This window comes from Schistocerca nitens, chromosome 9 (assembly GCF_023898315.1).
Source record: "Schistocerca nitens isolate TAMUIC-IGC-003100 chromosome 9, iqSchNite1.1, whole genome shotgun sequence".
Taxonomy (NCBI): Eukaryota; Metazoa; Arthropoda; class Insecta; order Orthoptera; family Acrididae; genus Schistocerca; species Schistocerca nitens.
In genome coordinates, this window is record NC_064622.1 from 417,075,196 (window position 1) to 417,092,517 (window position 17,322).

A 17,322-nucleotide genomic window follows, 5' to 3' on the forward strand; every position below is an offset into this window, starting at 1 on the left:
GTCGATTTCGTGACTCAAGGTATTTGGAGTACTGTGCGATCCTGCACTGTTGAGCGAATATTATCTCTTCCTCTCAGGCACTAGTCGCGCGGGTTCATTGAGAAAGAAACCCCTGAACCTACCGTTTTCATATCCATACACCCAGTCACAGGATTTAGACAACTGGAAGCAGCAGTTACGTTGAACGATTAACCACAGACTCGATCGGCTGTGATTCAGCTGCTGTCGAATTCCTACACGCTGTGCTACACGTTCTTTCTTCTAGCACGCTATTATCACTAAGGAAGCGGGTAGCGGTAAAATGCGATTTATAAATGAGAAACCCGTTACATTATTTTTCCTTGTACCCAGAATGTTGATGGTGATACTCCTGCCCACCGCTCGCTGACCATTTATACATACATTAAAAAATGTTTTGCATAAACCCGGTTCCCAGAACTCCCAAAGATAGACATTGACAGTGGATACTGTATCCCAGAGGGATTCCCTCTGACTGTTCAGAGATGTCACTAACAACCCCCCCCCCCCCCCCCCAAAGACGTAAACAACCATGCATGGGTAGCGCTTGTTAGACGGATGGGGTCAGACAGCCCATCAGTTCCAGTCATTATACCGCATTGTTACTTTGCGCCAATAAGTGCTCTTAAAAAGGGAAGTGTCCAGGAGTCTCTGATTGAACCAAAGCGATGTTGTTCGGACATGTAGGAGATACAGAGACACAGGAAATGTCGATGATATGCCTCGCTCAGGCCGTCCAAGGGCTACTACTGCAGTGAATGACCGCTACCTACGGATTATGGCTCGGAGGAAACTTGACAGCAACGCCACGATGTTGAATAATACTTTTCGTGCAGCTGAGGGACGTGAGCAGTAGGCTGCATGATGGGCAACTTCGCTCCCGACGACCATGGCGAGGTCCATCTTTCCAACCACGACACCATGCAGCGCGGTACGGATGGGCCCAACAACATGCCGAATGGACACCTCAGGACTGGCATCACGTTCTCTTCATCGATGAGGGTCGCATATGCCTTCGACCAGACAATCGTCGGAGACGTGTTTGGAGGCAACCCGGTCAGGCTGAACGCCTTAGACACACTGTCCAGCGAGTGCAGCTAGGTGGAGGCCATTATGCGGAGCGATTATGTGGGGCCAACGTACGCCACTGGTGGTCATGGAAAGGGCCGTAACGGATGCATGATACGTGAATGCCATCCTCCGACAGATAGTGCAACCGTATCGGCAACATATTGGCGAGGCATTCGTCTCCATGTTCGACAATTCATGTCCCCATCGTGCACATCTTGCGAATGTCTTCCTTCAGCATAACGACATCGCTCGACTAGAGCGGCCAGCATCTTCTCCAGACATGAACCCTAACGAACATGTCTAATATAGATTGAAAAGGGCTGTTTGTGGACTACGTGACCCACCAACCACTTTGAGATATCAACGCCGAATCGCCGTATAAGGGTGAGACAATCTGGACCAACAGCGCCTCGATGAACTTGTGGACAGTATGCCACGACGAATACAAGCATGCATCAATGCAAGAGGACGTGCTACTGGGTATTAGAGGTACGGGTGTGTACAGCAATCTGGACCACCACCTCTGAAGGTCTCGCTGTATCGTGGTACAACATGCAAAGTGTAGTTTTCATGAGCAATAAAAAGAGTGGAAATGATGTTGATGTTGATCTCTATTCCAATTTTCTGTACAGGTTACGGAACTCTCGGAAACGAGGTGATGCAAAACATTTTTTTATGAGTGTATACCCAGACACGTGGTATACTTCACGTCAAATTGATGCTTTTGCATTTTGACTTCATAATGATGCAATTTTAACGGGCAGCAGCGTATTAGAGGCCAGCGACAATGCTTCATAACTATAAAAATCGAGATGTGCATTGCTAACAAGTAAAGTCTGGGAGCAAAGAGATGGTCTTCACATTGAAGGTAATCGTACTTCTTAGACGTTAGTATCAAATCTTCAGATACTTTCTACATTGTTTATAAATCAGCTGCGTATTTTCTTTTAAGAGAGTGATTTATGTATATTCCTGTCAGAATAAACTGTGCGTTTTCCATTAATTTGCACTGAAGCTTGTATTTTCTTCTCTTGTCTCATTATTCTGCCAATTTCCTGAGTCGCAGCTTACAGTTCCTTCAATTATATGTGCGAGTAATTGCACGCAATTAGTATTACTTCCTTCTTTATGAATTGTGTCATAAGGGACCACCGAGTTGTTGAATAGCGTCTTCTCGTGATTAATTTGATGGCCTTTCATTTTTTCAGTACATGTAAGTTTATGAAATGGAGAACCAGTATGTTTAATTTGCTTACAGTTTTAAAAAATAATCTTACTTTAAACATTTTCGAAAATTTTTGTCCTTTAAAATTTATTCCTAAGACACAGTTTCTACTCAAGCATACTCATACGGGATCTGAACCACCGGAAACGATCATGTTATAGACCTAAAGATTTTTTTACGAATAATTCCTTCAGAAAAAGTTTATCAAACGTCGTTGCAAAAGGAATGAAATTGGTCACAGAGATATTTTACAGCAGTAGTATACAGCCTGGAAAGGAAGTCTACAATCACATAGTTAACTTAGTTCTATAGTTCTTACATTTGTTCAGACTACTCTTACAGATTCCTACACTTTTCACTATCTTGTGTGCGGGTGGTAAGCAGTGGTAGTACCTGTTAACAGAGGTTCTCCGTCTGCTACGCGCAAAGTAGTCATAAACGCATATAGTTGGACGTATCTTCAACGTGACGAATAAAAAAGATACAATGGTAACTTTTCAATAAGAGCATTACAGACTTGTAAACCCCACCAGGTTTTTAGAATGGATGACAAGCTTTTACGTAATAACAACAAATGTGTCTATGACGAGTAGTTTTAATTTTCTTTCTCTGTACAACGGCATTTAAAAAAAATCATATAATTGCAATTTTTTTGTCTGTCTCATTGCCGCAAATGGTACTGACTCGTACGTACCTAGCGCAGGTACTGTTACTACCGTTCCGACAGTTCTACATTCGTGCGACATTGTCAAGCACCGATAGAGCAAACAACTATACAGGTGTTTTCTTTTCTTCTTCTTCGTTGTTAAAATACCAGGAGAGTAATGTCGGATATCGATCGCCACCCGCTGATTTCTTAAATGCCACTTGGGACACGAACTTGTACCATTAATAGCCTTCTATAACGACCACTGTCGTAAAGTAAATTAGTATTCCGGGTGACGGTTTCGAAAATTAACGCCGCAAAAGAGCGTAAATTAGTATTCCGGGTGACGGTTGCGAAAATTAACGCCGCAAAAGAGCTGTGTGCTAAGTGGAGGAACAAGCGTACTGGGAACGCAGACTTCATCAGAAACTCTGTGCTGCTTTTACACAGTCGACGTATCAGCAACAACAAGTGGATAACCGTATGAAACATCTCTGTAACACGAAATGGCAAAATAGTAATTAACTATTTCTAATGGGGCTAGACATGCAAGAATGTTTGTTTACTCGACGACCTAATTTCGAATAGTAAATGAGGTCTATCCAAAACCCAATTTTTAAGAAGTCATACGTATCCATCTACACCACTCGTTGAAGTACAGTCGAGAAGGCACAGTCTAGCGGATGTCTCCTGCCAGAACATTACCAATCTGACATTGGAAACTATGGCTAAATGGCTGGTTAGTATTTAATAATTCAACGCCGTACACTAGCGCAACCGTAAGTGTAGGCAATCTAGAAACGATTATGATGTGGAGTGCAGTCCAGTTGATGGCCACCATAGTTTGATTCAATTGTTTATATTCTAATTGTTTACTGATAGTTGATGGCTACTTCCTCTATATTACACCTTTATCAGCACTGCTTTAAAGAAAAACTGGTTCTGACACACTCGCTGCTAGCCGTCAATGTCGCGGTCATTGGTGACTGAACAAAAGTTCGAATTCGAGATATATGGGACAGTACAGAGACGTATGATAAGGGGCTGAACTCTGAACGATACTTCTGACACCAAAGAAACCCAATACACTGTAATAATGCTCGACGTAACAACAAACACATCATGTACAACTAGGTAAACTTAACAATAATTTCGTGTAGCTCGGTGGATGGGTGGATCCCTTTGGACAGTAGGGGCCACTTACGTGTCTCTGATCCAACCCAGTTATCCAACTGCGGAAATAGGACCTACTGTTTAACTTGGGATTCTGTAGGTCCTAGTGACTCCTCAAGTCGTTGATACGTGGAGGCCGATTAAAGGCAGAATGAAAATTTCGGTGGTGCGACGAGAAATGGATCCCGCGAACTCTCGGATTCTCTTTATTGGTTCATTCCCAGGCTCGACTAGGAACATTGTAGCTAATGAGAGGTTCGTCCGTTACCGAAGTCTGCTCCATTGTATTAATAACAAGGAAACAAATTCACGTTAGTGCATAAGTGATAAATGAACACGATAATCGCAAGATTTACCATGATAGAAAATGTGTGCACAAGAAGTTGTTCCCAATCTGAACGCTGCGGCTAGCGCCAAAAACCGGATGTAAGACAGTGTTTCAAAATCGACCTCTCGTAATTATACAGGGTGTTGGAAAATTCCCATAACACACTTCTAGGACTAACACATGTCCAGAAACGTATCGTTTCCATTCTCCGACAGTTTCAATTCAGATGTTTAACTCCTCCACTTCTGCTTAAGGAATTGAATTAGGCTTGACGCAGTACAGTTATTAGGTAACAATTCGAAAGGAAACGTAACGAAACTCCTATTTATCGCTAAAGCACAGTTTCTTCTATTAACACTTAAACATTACGTGTTTACATTATTACAAAAAAATATGTAACTCCGCATGCTGTACGTACTGGGATGCAATACAAGAGTGGTTCGAGGAGGCGACCTCAAACGTTGTTGCAAACATTGTATCTACGATATCAAATTCTTGTCGGGTTTCCAGCTGGATCAAACTCTCATCTGAGCACAATATTTCAGCGGTGCTTAGATGAGAGTTTGATCCAGCTAGAAACTCGACAAGAATTTGATATACACTACTGGCCATTAAAATTGCTACACCAAGAAGAAATGCAGATGATAAACGAGTATTCGTTGAACAAATATATTATACTAGAACTCACATGTGATTACATTTTCACGCAATTTGGGTGCATAGATCCTGAGAAATTAGTACCCAGAACAACCACCTCTGGCCGTAATAACGGACTTGATACGTCTGGACATTGAGTCAAACACAGCTTGGATGGCGTGTACAGGTACAGCTGCCCATACAGCTTCAACACGATACCACAGTTCATCAAGAGTAGTGACTGGCGTATTGTGACGAGCCAGTTGCTCGCCCACCATTGACCAGACGTTTTCAGTTGGTGAGAGATCTGGAGAATGTCACTAAGAGGTGACCGAGACGTGTAACTAATGGCACCCCATACCATCACGCGGGGTGATACGCCAGTATGGCGATGACGAATACTCGCTTTCAATGTGCGTTCACAGCGATGTCACCAAACACGGATGCGACAATCACGATGCTGTAAACAGAACCTGGATTCATCCGAAAAAATGACATTTTTCCATTCGTGCACCCAGGTTGGTCGTTGAGTACACCATCGCAGGCGCTCCTGTCTGTGACGCAGCGTCAAGGGTAACCGCAGCCATAATCTCCGAGCTGATAGTCCATGCTGCTGCAAACGTCGTCGAACTGTTTGTGCAGGTGGTTGTTGTCTTTGAAACGTCCCCATCTGTTGACTCAGGGGACGAGACGTGGCGGCACGATCCGTTACAACCACGCGGATAAGATGCCTGTCATCTCGACTGCTAGTGATACGAGGCCGTTGGGATCCAGCACGGCGTTCCGTATGACCCTCCTGAACCCACCGATTCCATGTTCTGCTAACAGTCACTGTATCTCGACCAACGCGAGCAGCAATGTCGCGATACGATAAACCGGAATCGCAATAGGCTACAATCCGACCTTTATCAAAGTCGGAAACGGTACACATTTCTCCTCCTTACACGAGGCATCACAACAACGTTTCACCAGGCAACGCCGGTCAACTGCTGTATGAGAAATCGGTTGGAAACTTTCTTCATGTCAGCACGTTGTAGGTGTCGCCACCGGCACCAACCTTGTGTGAATGCTCTGAAAAGCTAATCTTTTGCATATCACAGCATCTTCTTCCTGTCGGTTAGATTTTGCGTCCCTAGCGCGTCATTTTCGTGGTGTAGAAATTTTAATGGCCAGTAGTGTACTAATACGCCGGGAAAGTCTACATAGCCACATTGTACCTACGATGATGATCATCCTATTGCCAACCAAGACATGCAACTCTGAAACTTTTCTCTTTCCCTCAGAAGACGTGGACGCGTTACAAATCTGAATTGAAAACGTTGTAGAACGGAAACGGTACGTTCCCGAAGATGGGTTTCTATTCAAAACATTATGATCTCACTCCCCTCTAAAAGTTCTAGAGATTTTGTTACCAAAATTGCCGAACGCCCGGTATATTAATTCCATTCACCTGCTACAGACCATCGAATATGTTTCGAAAATAAATGAAGCAATACGGTTAGCGGATTGGAGCTATCATTCGTAAGTCTTAATTCTCCAAAAAAGGACTTCACAAGGAATATCACAATCTATTCGTAGCCGTTTCTAAGATGTCCATTTTGTTTTTGTTTAGGTTAGAACCGTGACTGTTTTTGACAGCCGATCAGAGGTCAAGCGCGAAAATTACAAGCCGCCATAGGGGACCATTACTTGCTGGTGCGTTGTGGCTTTCTGTATTGTGGGGTTGGCACCGTCGCTTCCGCAACTTGTCTCTGACTGTTCGTCGGGAAGAGGAGATTTGCCCCCACGTGCATAGAAAATATTGCACAATGTTTATCAGGTTTTACGTGATCCTGACCAAAATAATTAGAGTTAGATGATATTCATTAACATACCCAAACATGCGTATAGGAAACTCTTCTCAGAAATCGCACCCTATGCTACGTAGGGCATCGTGTAAGTTAGTAGGTCGAGTAACTATAATAAAATACATATTTAAACACGAGAGTTCTCTATTACTAAGTACAGCCTCAGTGCATCGTAACGTATTTGTTGCAGAGCCTCAGAATGTGTCAATACTCTACACATGGATTAAGATCACTGGAGATACAACCATAACAGGGATCAAAAATAAAATTATAAAGTTCAAAACTTTTTATATTTTCAGTGGACTCTCGATTAAGGTTACTTGCCCTTCTTTCCGCCAAGGTACAATTACACCGATAACAATACAGTAGTTAGTAATACTCCACAAAAAACCATAGGTAATAAAGGGGCACTATAGATACATTACATCATAAATAAACAACAAATAGATAATTTCTTGACAGAAAATTTACAGTTGGTGGTTTGACTCAAGGAAACTGGAATAATCGACTTGTTTTAATAGCATAGAGGCGTCGTTTGTCATTTGAACTGCAATAGCCGGACACTGGAATGTGGAAGTAACACTGCTGTGGTCGTCTGGATAAAATTCCTCCTTTTGTTATACGTATATCCTGGTAACAACTTCTGGTGTCCCGTCCAGAAGCAGAAGGTATAACACCTTGTATTATCCATAGATTATGACAATCGTATCCATAGTACCAATTGACGGTGCCCGTCTCTCGCGTATGCAGGCTAAAAGGGGGTGTCCCAATTCCTCCGCTCGCTCTAACGCTATGACAATTAGATTTGATATTCTCCATTCAGATTACGCTTCATATGTGGTACTAGGATTTGTCGACACAGGAAGAACGTTCGACAATGTAAAATGGAACAAGATGTTGGAAATTTTAGAAAAATAGAACTAAGGTATACGGAGAGACGGATAATACAAAATATTTACAAGAATCAAATGTTCAAATGTGTGTGAACTCTTATGGGACTTAACTGCTAAGGTCATCAGTCCCTAAGCTTACACACAACTTAACCTGAATTATGCTAAGTACAAACACACACACCCATGCCCGAGGGAGGACTCGAACCTCCGCCGAGACCAGCCGCACAGTCCATGACTGCAGTGCTGTACAAGAATCAACGGGGAATAATAAAGATGGAAGACCAAGGACGAAGTGCTAAGATTAAATAGGGTGTAAGACGGGGGTGTAATAGAAACTAAGAAGGAAATAAAAGGAAGATTCAAGAGTGGGTTTAGCATTCTTGGTGATAGGATGTCAATGACAGGATTTGCTGGTGACATTGCTATGATAATGAAAGTGAAATATGAGACCTTGTTGAATGGAATAAGCAGTTTAATGAGTACAGGATACAGATTGAGAGTAAATTGAAGAAAGATTAAAATAATGAAGAGTAGCTGAAATGAGATTAGCAATAGAATGAAAGCTGTGGACCACGAAGTAGACGATTTCAACTAATCCTGGTACCTTGAAGGCAGCCTTAGAATTACATGACGGACGAAACAAGGAGAAATAAAACTAGACTAGCCCATCTAAAGGAGGCATTCGTGGCCAAGAGAAGTAGAGTAGTATCAGAGATGGTTCTGAGAATGGAGGAGGAGGAGATTAGTGTTTAACGTCCCGTCGACAACGAGGTCATTAGAGACGGAGCACAAGCTCGGATTAGGGAAGGATGGGGAAGGAAATCGGCCGTGCCCTTTCGAAGGAACCATCCCGGCATTTGCCTGAAGTGATCTAGGGAAATCACGGAAAACCTAAATCAGGATGCCCGGACGTGGGATTGAACCGTCGTCCTCCCGAATGCGAGTCCAGTGTGCTAACCACTGCGCCACCTCGCTCGGTTCTGAGAATGGAGCACAGTACTGAACAGTAGTGAAACATGGAGTGTGGAAAAACCGAAACAGAAGAAACTCGAAGCGTTTGGAAAGATATTAAAAACTATTTGAACTGATGAGGAATGAGAAGGATCTCTGCAGGATCAGTGAGGAGACGAACATATGGAAAACACTGATAAGAAGAGGGAAGAAGGTGATAGGACATATGTTAAGGCTTCGATAAATGTCACATTACCGCTTTGAGCTACGGGCAAAATACTTTATTTGTACAACCAGTTTCACTCGTTTGATCATCAGTTTCATAAAAATATTCGCATCATCATTTATGCGAAATATGAAATCGTCATTATCAGGCGATAAAACCATGAATAATTGAGTGTTATAATATCGTAATACAAATTAAGTCGTTAATCTATAAAAACTGTGTTAGGGAGTATAGTCAAGCACAGTTTCTATAGACTGGCGGCGTTATTTGCAATACGATATGAGAACAGGGTGTTATTCCTTGTTTCGTCACCTGAAAATAACTATTTTATATTTAGCCTAAAATTTGGCTGTGAATATATTTATGACCTGGTGGCGATCAGACGAATGAAACTGTTTGTATAAATAATTTTACCAGCAGCTCAGTGCGGTAAATGACATTTTTCAAGTGTATAAGACCTGTCGGACATCAACATCTGCAAATATTTACGTTAAGATCAGGGAAAAATTTTGATGTAGAGGGACCTGTAGACATCCAATAGACGGTTGAGTTCGTAGGTGGTAAGTGCTGCTCTGAGCTCTGAGATGAAGGAGTTGTTACAAGAGAGGAATTCGTGGAGGCCTCACAAAACCAGTGAGAAGACGGAATTAAAAAGTACAGAGCTTGTTATTGTGGTTTTATAAAGTTTATAAAAATATTAGGCAATTGTGGAATAGTTAAAAGCGGCCATGATGAAATGTTTTAATTGTGGAAAGTGGGGTTAGGAGAGAAAGTGACAATTTCTTCCCCCTCCCTCTTCCCTTGAGCCTTAATTCCTGGTCTGAGCCTGCTAGGGAAGAATCTACAATGATCAACAGTGGAAAGAAACGCATTAATGGAATGAAATCCGTAGAATATCCACAAGGCATGCAATAATTGACAAATAATCTCATGATGACCACTTCCTTCGTAAAGAGTGCCTCAGGTGAACTAGACCCGTTCGAGTGTACAGGAGAGGCTTTCAAATGGTTCAAATGGCTCTCAGGACTGGGACTTAACATCTGAGGTCATCAGTCCCCTAGAACTTAGAACTACTTAGAGCTAACTAACCTAAGGACATCACAAACATCCATGCCCAAGGCAGGATTCGAACCTGCGACCGTAGCAGTCGCGCGGTTCCGGACTGAAGCGCCTAGAACCGCTCGGTCACAGCGGCCGGCTAAAGACTTCCAGTAAAGAGCTATATTTACATCACATATAGTAATTCAGGACATGACAGACACAAACCAACATAAAAATATTGGTTAGCTGCGAAGTGCGCTAGTGGGAACAATTTCCATAAGGGTCAGGTGCAGGTAAGCCAGCGTTTGATATTTGCTTCAGACGGTGAGCACTTTGGAGAGGCGCGGATACCACCGGCTGGTCGGCGTACACAAAGCGCTCACCGCTCCTCGCCTCGCGTATCGCAGGCCATCCGTCGCCGGCGCCATTAGGCTGTCGCCGTGCCAGACCTTTCTTGGCGATATCGGACGGTGGCGATTACTCGCTGGCGGCGCTAAGCCAGCCACGACGTTGCACAGCGTCGATAGGTGGTCAGAGGCGCAGCGCCGTCCACGACCACTGCCCGTACTCTCTTCCTCACAGCTGTAATACCGGTAGCCCCTATAACTAAACTTCTTTAGAAAGGGACCTCCTTCGACTTCATTTAATGCAACTGCGAAAGGACGGAAACAAAAAAAGCAGCACGATGTACACTGTCCGAAAAAAAGTGCACCTGGAAAGACGACTTCGATTTCTCATTCGATAATGTCATATGCCACCCGAGGGATAGTAGATGTACTGATAATGGCTTCAACGTTTTCCGCCAACACATAGCGTGGTGGCATAGTTGCCAGAGCACCAGCTGTGTCTGCACTTTAGTAGGGACTGCTCTCAGTTAAAAGGTTCATTGCGGTGCAGACGTGCGAAGCAAGCGGGTAAACACGCCACGCAGACGCACTTGTGGTTCCTATAGCCAACTGGGCAAGTTTGAAAAGGATTAAACTATGGCCTTCCGATTGGCGGGATGGTCCTTTCTGAGAATTGCCACGCAAGTTGAACGTGCTGCGTCAGTTGTCCAACTATGCTGGCGTCAGTAATTAAGTGAACATTCTCACACCCGCAGACGTTCTGGACGTCCACTCAATAAACACCTGCCAGCATATTCGTATTGCAAGGGCAGCAGTGGCAGATGGTACACCTACTACAGCACAGATAAGAGGGCCTGGAGCCACACGTATCAGGACTGTTGCAAAACATTGTCAGCAGAAGGACTATGGGAGCGCACACCTCTTGCTCGTCTTCCACTCATGCCACAGCATCGACCTGCATGGCTTGCTGGTGCCATCAGAGGAAGTTGGAATGGTGTGTCGTGGTCTTCAGCGATAAAAGCAGATTCTACCAACACACAAGTGATGGTATTTTGCGCTTATGACGTTGATCTGGTGAGCGCTGTCTCGTAGAGTGCGTTCGTGCACGACACAGTGATTGTACCCCAGGTTTTATGGTCTGGTTAGCGATAAGCCACAACTCTCGTTCACCTTTGATGTTTCTAGAAGGCACTCTAACCGGCGCTCTGTAAGTCCATAGTGGTATTAGACCCATTCTTTTGCCATTCTTGCAACAGGAAGGTGGTATTTTCTTTCAACAGGATAATGCTCGTCCACACTCTCCCTGTGAACCTCAACGTGCTCTGTAAGACGTGCAGCAAACTCCCCTGGCCACCACGATCGGTGGGCTTTTCTCCACTCGATCACGTGTAGGATATGCTGGGACGCGAAGTGACTCGCGCGACTAGTCAACCAACAGCTGTTACCGAACTACGTGAACAGGTGGAGCAGGCGTGACATAACGTATCCCAGGACAGTATCATCTATCTGTACGATCGACTGGATGTCAGAGCCAGCGCTTGTATTGCCGCCCGTGGAGGCTACTTCTGATGTAAGGAATTATTATTATTATTATTATTATTAAGCATCATATTGAGAAGGGGAAGCAACATATACTTGCGTGTCTCCCTTTCCCGTTTATAAAGTGCCGCGTACCACTGTGAAACAGTGAGGCTTTGTGCGAGCGATGTGCGGTTGGAGTAGTAAAGTTTGCTACGAAATTCCCGGACTTCACTCGCACTGAAAATGTACCTAAGGGCCAGTTTAAAACTGAGTTTGAAGAATATTACAAGGGGGAATATAAGCAGTATATTAACGTCGGCCTAGACTGTTCTGTCCGCACAGTGACACGTCGGACACGGTTGGCTCTGTAATAAAGCTTGGCACATAGGAAGTAAATGATTAATAAAACACAAATTTAGAGTAATTGACACTATAATTACGAACTTGGACTTAACGTACATGTAAGAAGTTAACACTTACGTCAATAACAATGACAGAGCTTGAGCGGCTTGAAAAGTTTAGAAATCACGTAGAAATATCCATTCGTTAACAGCGTTTGTTACACACACTAGTCCCACATGCAACAGCATTTATCTGTAGGGTTTAACAAATTACAAGACTAATAATGACGCCTATGTAATGGTGAGTCCGTACTATACACGATATAAAAAGAGAGTGATATCGTCCGGCAGTGCACTATCGGTTGCGCCCTTGCTTTTTTTTTTTATTTTTCCAAATGTCTTCAGAGTCTGTCTCTGATATCGATGTTTTTACATGCGCGTTGAAGTAGTCGATAGTTTCTTAGGAGCGTCAGTGGCGCTCGATTCATTTCTCCTTGTAAATCGTCAAAATACGTCATTATAATGCGTAGTTAAATGTTATACCTTGGCAAATAAAAGGCTCTTGGCCTCTTTCATTACTGAAATGAGTATTTTATGCGACGAGATGTGTCGGTGTGCCGGCCGGGTTAGCCGAGCGGTTCTAGGCGCTACAGTCTGGAACCGCACGACCGCTCGCAGGTTCGAATCCTGCCTCGGGGATGGATGTGTGTGTCCTTAGGTTAGTTAGCTTTAAGTAGTTCTAAGTTCTAGGGGACTGATGACCTCAGATGTTAAGGCCCATAGTGCTCAGAGCTATTTGAACTTTTTTTTTGCAAGACTAGCGCTCCTGGAAGGAAATGTATTGCAGGCACGGGTTATTCAAAGCCTAGGGTATAATTGTCTAGACCCAGAAGAAGGCCGCTCCAACCGTGGCCGAAACATTGGTTTTTCTCCAGCCGCGCCGCGCGTGGTTAGACGAGCGATCTGGGGCGCTGCAGTCATGGTCTCTGCGGCTGGTCCCGGCGGAGGTTCGAGTCCTCCCTCGGGCATGGGTGTGTGTGTTTGTACTTAGGATAATTTAAGTAGTGTGTAAGCTTAGGGACTGATGACCTTAGCAGTTAAGATTTCACACACATTTTAACATTTGGTTCTCCAGCCACAGTAGTTTTTTTACATTATGATGCGGTACCATACCCAGAAAACTTTTATCTCGTCAGCCTAGCGTATGTTTCCAGAACGATATTTTTCACCCTGCAGTGAAGTGTGCACTGATATGACTGTACTGGACGGAGAGACGAAGTCGAGACCTTCGGTTTTCCCAAGCTAACCAAGCACGAGTCATAACCCATCCTCACGACAGACAGGAGGCGACGTACTGAGGGAAGCAAAGCTGTGAGGACAAGTTGGGAGCACAGCTCTTCACCTCGCGGAATCGAGGTCCGGCCCGACACTGTCTGTTTAGGCCAGTCTCTCAGCGGTGTTTGTGCACGTCGTGCGAGGCACATCGGCCGGCAGCCGGACGCCACTATCGCGCCCTGGGCAGAGGCAGGGTCAGCGCTGTTGACCCCACACAGGATCGCTGACCCATTTACGTTGGAGTATTTGGCTGCGCTGACACACAGCAGAGGCAAACACTGGTCCGTCCTGAGGTTCTGTCTGCCCAGTAATTTCTAGTCGATGTCGATGCAAGTGTCTCTGAGAGAGACACTGTTGCTATCTACAAGCAGGGAAAAGCTCTTCATTGCGTCAGAATCCACCCCCCACCCCCACACCTCCCGCCTCACCCTATCGCACCATACACATAATTTGTTCGAGCGAGTTGGTGTGCACACCTGCGCAACTTCCCGTGCCTGCGGCCGTTACACGAAAGCTACATTCACACTTGCGTGCGTTGCGCCAAGTCACCGTGTGACTGAGCTTGCCCCACACGCAAGTACACACACGTGTACGTACATGTCCATTTCCCAGCATGTGCACATCAGTGATTTCACACAAACCTGCAAATAAGCACGCATAAGCTTCTTCACTGATGCCGCTCTAACCACAGGTCAACCAGGTGTACTGTCGCCGTGCATCAGCGAAGCTGGCGGCATAGACATGTTCTCTAAAGGCGGGCTAGAGTGCAAGGGCTTACAATGAGGAACAAAACTCTTCCTAGATCTTAAAATTGAGTATTGCTCATCAGTGTGGGATCCGTAGCAGATCGGGTTGACGGAGGAGATAGAGAAGATCCAAAGAAGAGCGGCGCGTTTCGTCACAGGGTTATTTGGTAACCGTGATAGCGTTACGGAGATGTTTAATATACTCAAGTGGCAGACTGCAAGAGAGGCGCTCTGCATCGCGGTGTAGCTTGCTCGCCAGGTTTCGAGAGGGTGCGTTTCTGGTTGAGGTATCGAATATATTGCTTCCCCCTACTTATACCTCCCGAGGAGATCACGAATGTAAAATTAGGGAGATTAGAGCGCGCACGGAGGCTTTCAGACAGTCGTTCTTCCCGCGAACCATACGCGACTGGAACAGGAAAGGGACGTAATGACAGTGGCACGTAAAGTGCCCTCCGCCACACACCGTTGGGTGGCTTGCGGAGTATAAATGTAGATGTAGATGTAGAAAACTGATAATGAGACGACCGATGTCATGTAAGTACTATGCATTTTATTTAACTGGAAAAATCTGTACTCATAATGATTAATTCTGAGAAATCATTATACGTAGATTAATCGGATTACTATGACCACCGCCCACGTCCGATATACAGGGTGTTACAAAAAGGTACGGCCAAACTTTCAGGAAACATTGGTTCAAATGGCTCTGAGCACTATGGGACTTAACTTCTGAGGTCATCAGTCCCCTAGAACTTAGAACTACTTAAACCTAACCAACCTAAGGACATCACACACATCCATGCCCGAGGCAGGATTCGAACCTGCGACCGTAGCGAACGCGTGGTTCCAGACTGCAGCGCCTAGAACCACTCGACCACCCTGGCCGGCTCAGGAAACATTCCACACACACAAATAAAGAAAAGATGTTATGTGGGCCAGTGTCGGGAAACGCTTAATTTTCATGATAGAGCTCATTTTAGTTTCGTCAGTATGTACTGTACTTGCTCGATTCACCGCCAGTTGGCCCAGTTGAAGGAAGGTAAAGTTGACTTCGGTGCTTGTGTTGACATGCGACTAATTGCTCTACAGTACTATCATCAAGCACATCAGTACGTAGCATCAACAGGTTAGTGTTCATCACGAACGTGGTTTTGCAGTCAGTGCAATGTTTACAAATGCGGAGTTGGCAGATGCCCATTTGTTGTATGCATTAGCACGGGGCAACAGCAGTGCCGCGGTACGTTTGTATCGAGACAGATTTCCAGAACGAAGGTGTCCCGACAGGAAGACGTTCGAAGCAATTGATCGGCGTCTTAGGGAGCACGGAACATTCCAGCCTATGACTCGCGACTGGGGAAGATCTAGAACGACGAGGACATCTGCAATGGAGGAGGCAATTCTTCGTGCAGTTGACGATAACCCTAATGTCAGCGTCAGAGAAGTTGCAGCTGTACAAGGTAACGTTGACCACGTCACTGTATGGAGAGTCCTACGGGAGAACCAGTTGTTTCCGTACCATGTACAGCGTGTGCAGGCACTATCAGTAGCTGATTGGCCTCCACGGGTACACTTCTGCGAATGGTTCATCCAACAATGTGTCAATCCTCATTTCAGTGCAATGTTCTCTTTACGGATGAGGCTTCATTCCAACGTGATCAAATTGTAAATTTTCACAATCAACATGTGTGGGCTGACGAGAATCCGCACGCAATTGTGCAATCACGTCACCAACCCAGATTTTCCGTGAACGTTTGGGCAGGCATTGTTGGCGATGTCTTGATTGGGCCCCATGTTCTTCCACCTACGCTCAATGGAGCACGTTATCATGATTTCATACGGGATACTCTACCTGTGCTGCTAGAACAAGTGCCTTTACATGTACGACACAACATGTGGTTCATGCACGATGGAGCTTCTGCACATTTCAGTCGAAGTGGTCGTACGCTTCTCATCAACAGATTCGGTGACCGATGGATTGGTAGAGGCGGACCAATTCCATGGCCTCCACGCTCTCCTGACCTCAACCCTCTTGACTCATTTACGGGGGCATTTGAAAGTTCTTGTGTATGTACCGTGCACTATTCAGTGTCCCCTCGACGATCACCAGTGGTGTACGGCCAGTGTAGGAGATCGCTCCCCACACCATGATGCCGGGTGTTGGCCCTGTGTGCCTCGGTCGTATGCAGTCCTGATTGTGGCGCTCACCTGCACGGCGCCAAACACGCATACGACCATCATTGGCACCAAGGCAGAAGCGACTCTCATCGCTGAAGACGATACGTCTCCATTCGTCCCTCCATTCACGCCTGTTGCGACACCACTGGAGGCGGGCTGCACGATGTTGGGGCGTGAGCGGAAGACGGCCTAACGGCGTGCGGGACCATAGCCCAGCTTCATGGAGACGGTTGCGAATGGTCCCCGCCGATACCCCAGGAGCAACAGTGTCCCTAATTTGCTGGGAAGTGGCGGTGCGGTCCCCTACGGCACTGCGTAGGATCCTACGGTCTTGGCGTGCATCCGTGCGTCGCTGCGGTCCGGTCCCAGGTCGACGGGCACGTGCACCTTCCGCCGACCACTGGCGACAACATCGATGTACTGTGGAGACCTCACGCCCCACGTGTTGAGCAATTCGGCGGTACGTCCACCCGGCCTCCCGCATGCCCACTATACGCCCTCGCTCAAAGTCCGTCAACTGCACATACGGTTCACGTCCACGCTGTCGCGGCATGCTACCAGTGTTAAAGACTGCGATGGAGCTCCGTATGCCACGGCAAACTGGCTGACACTGACGGCGGCGGTGCACAAATGCTGCGCAGCTAGCGCCATTGGACGGCCAACACCGCGGTTCCTGGTGTGTCCGCTGTGCCGTGCGTGTGATCATTGCTTGTACAGCCCTCTCGCAGTGTCCGGAGCAAGTATGGTGGGTCTGACACACCGGTGTCTATGTGTTCTTTTTTCCATTTCCAGGAGTGTA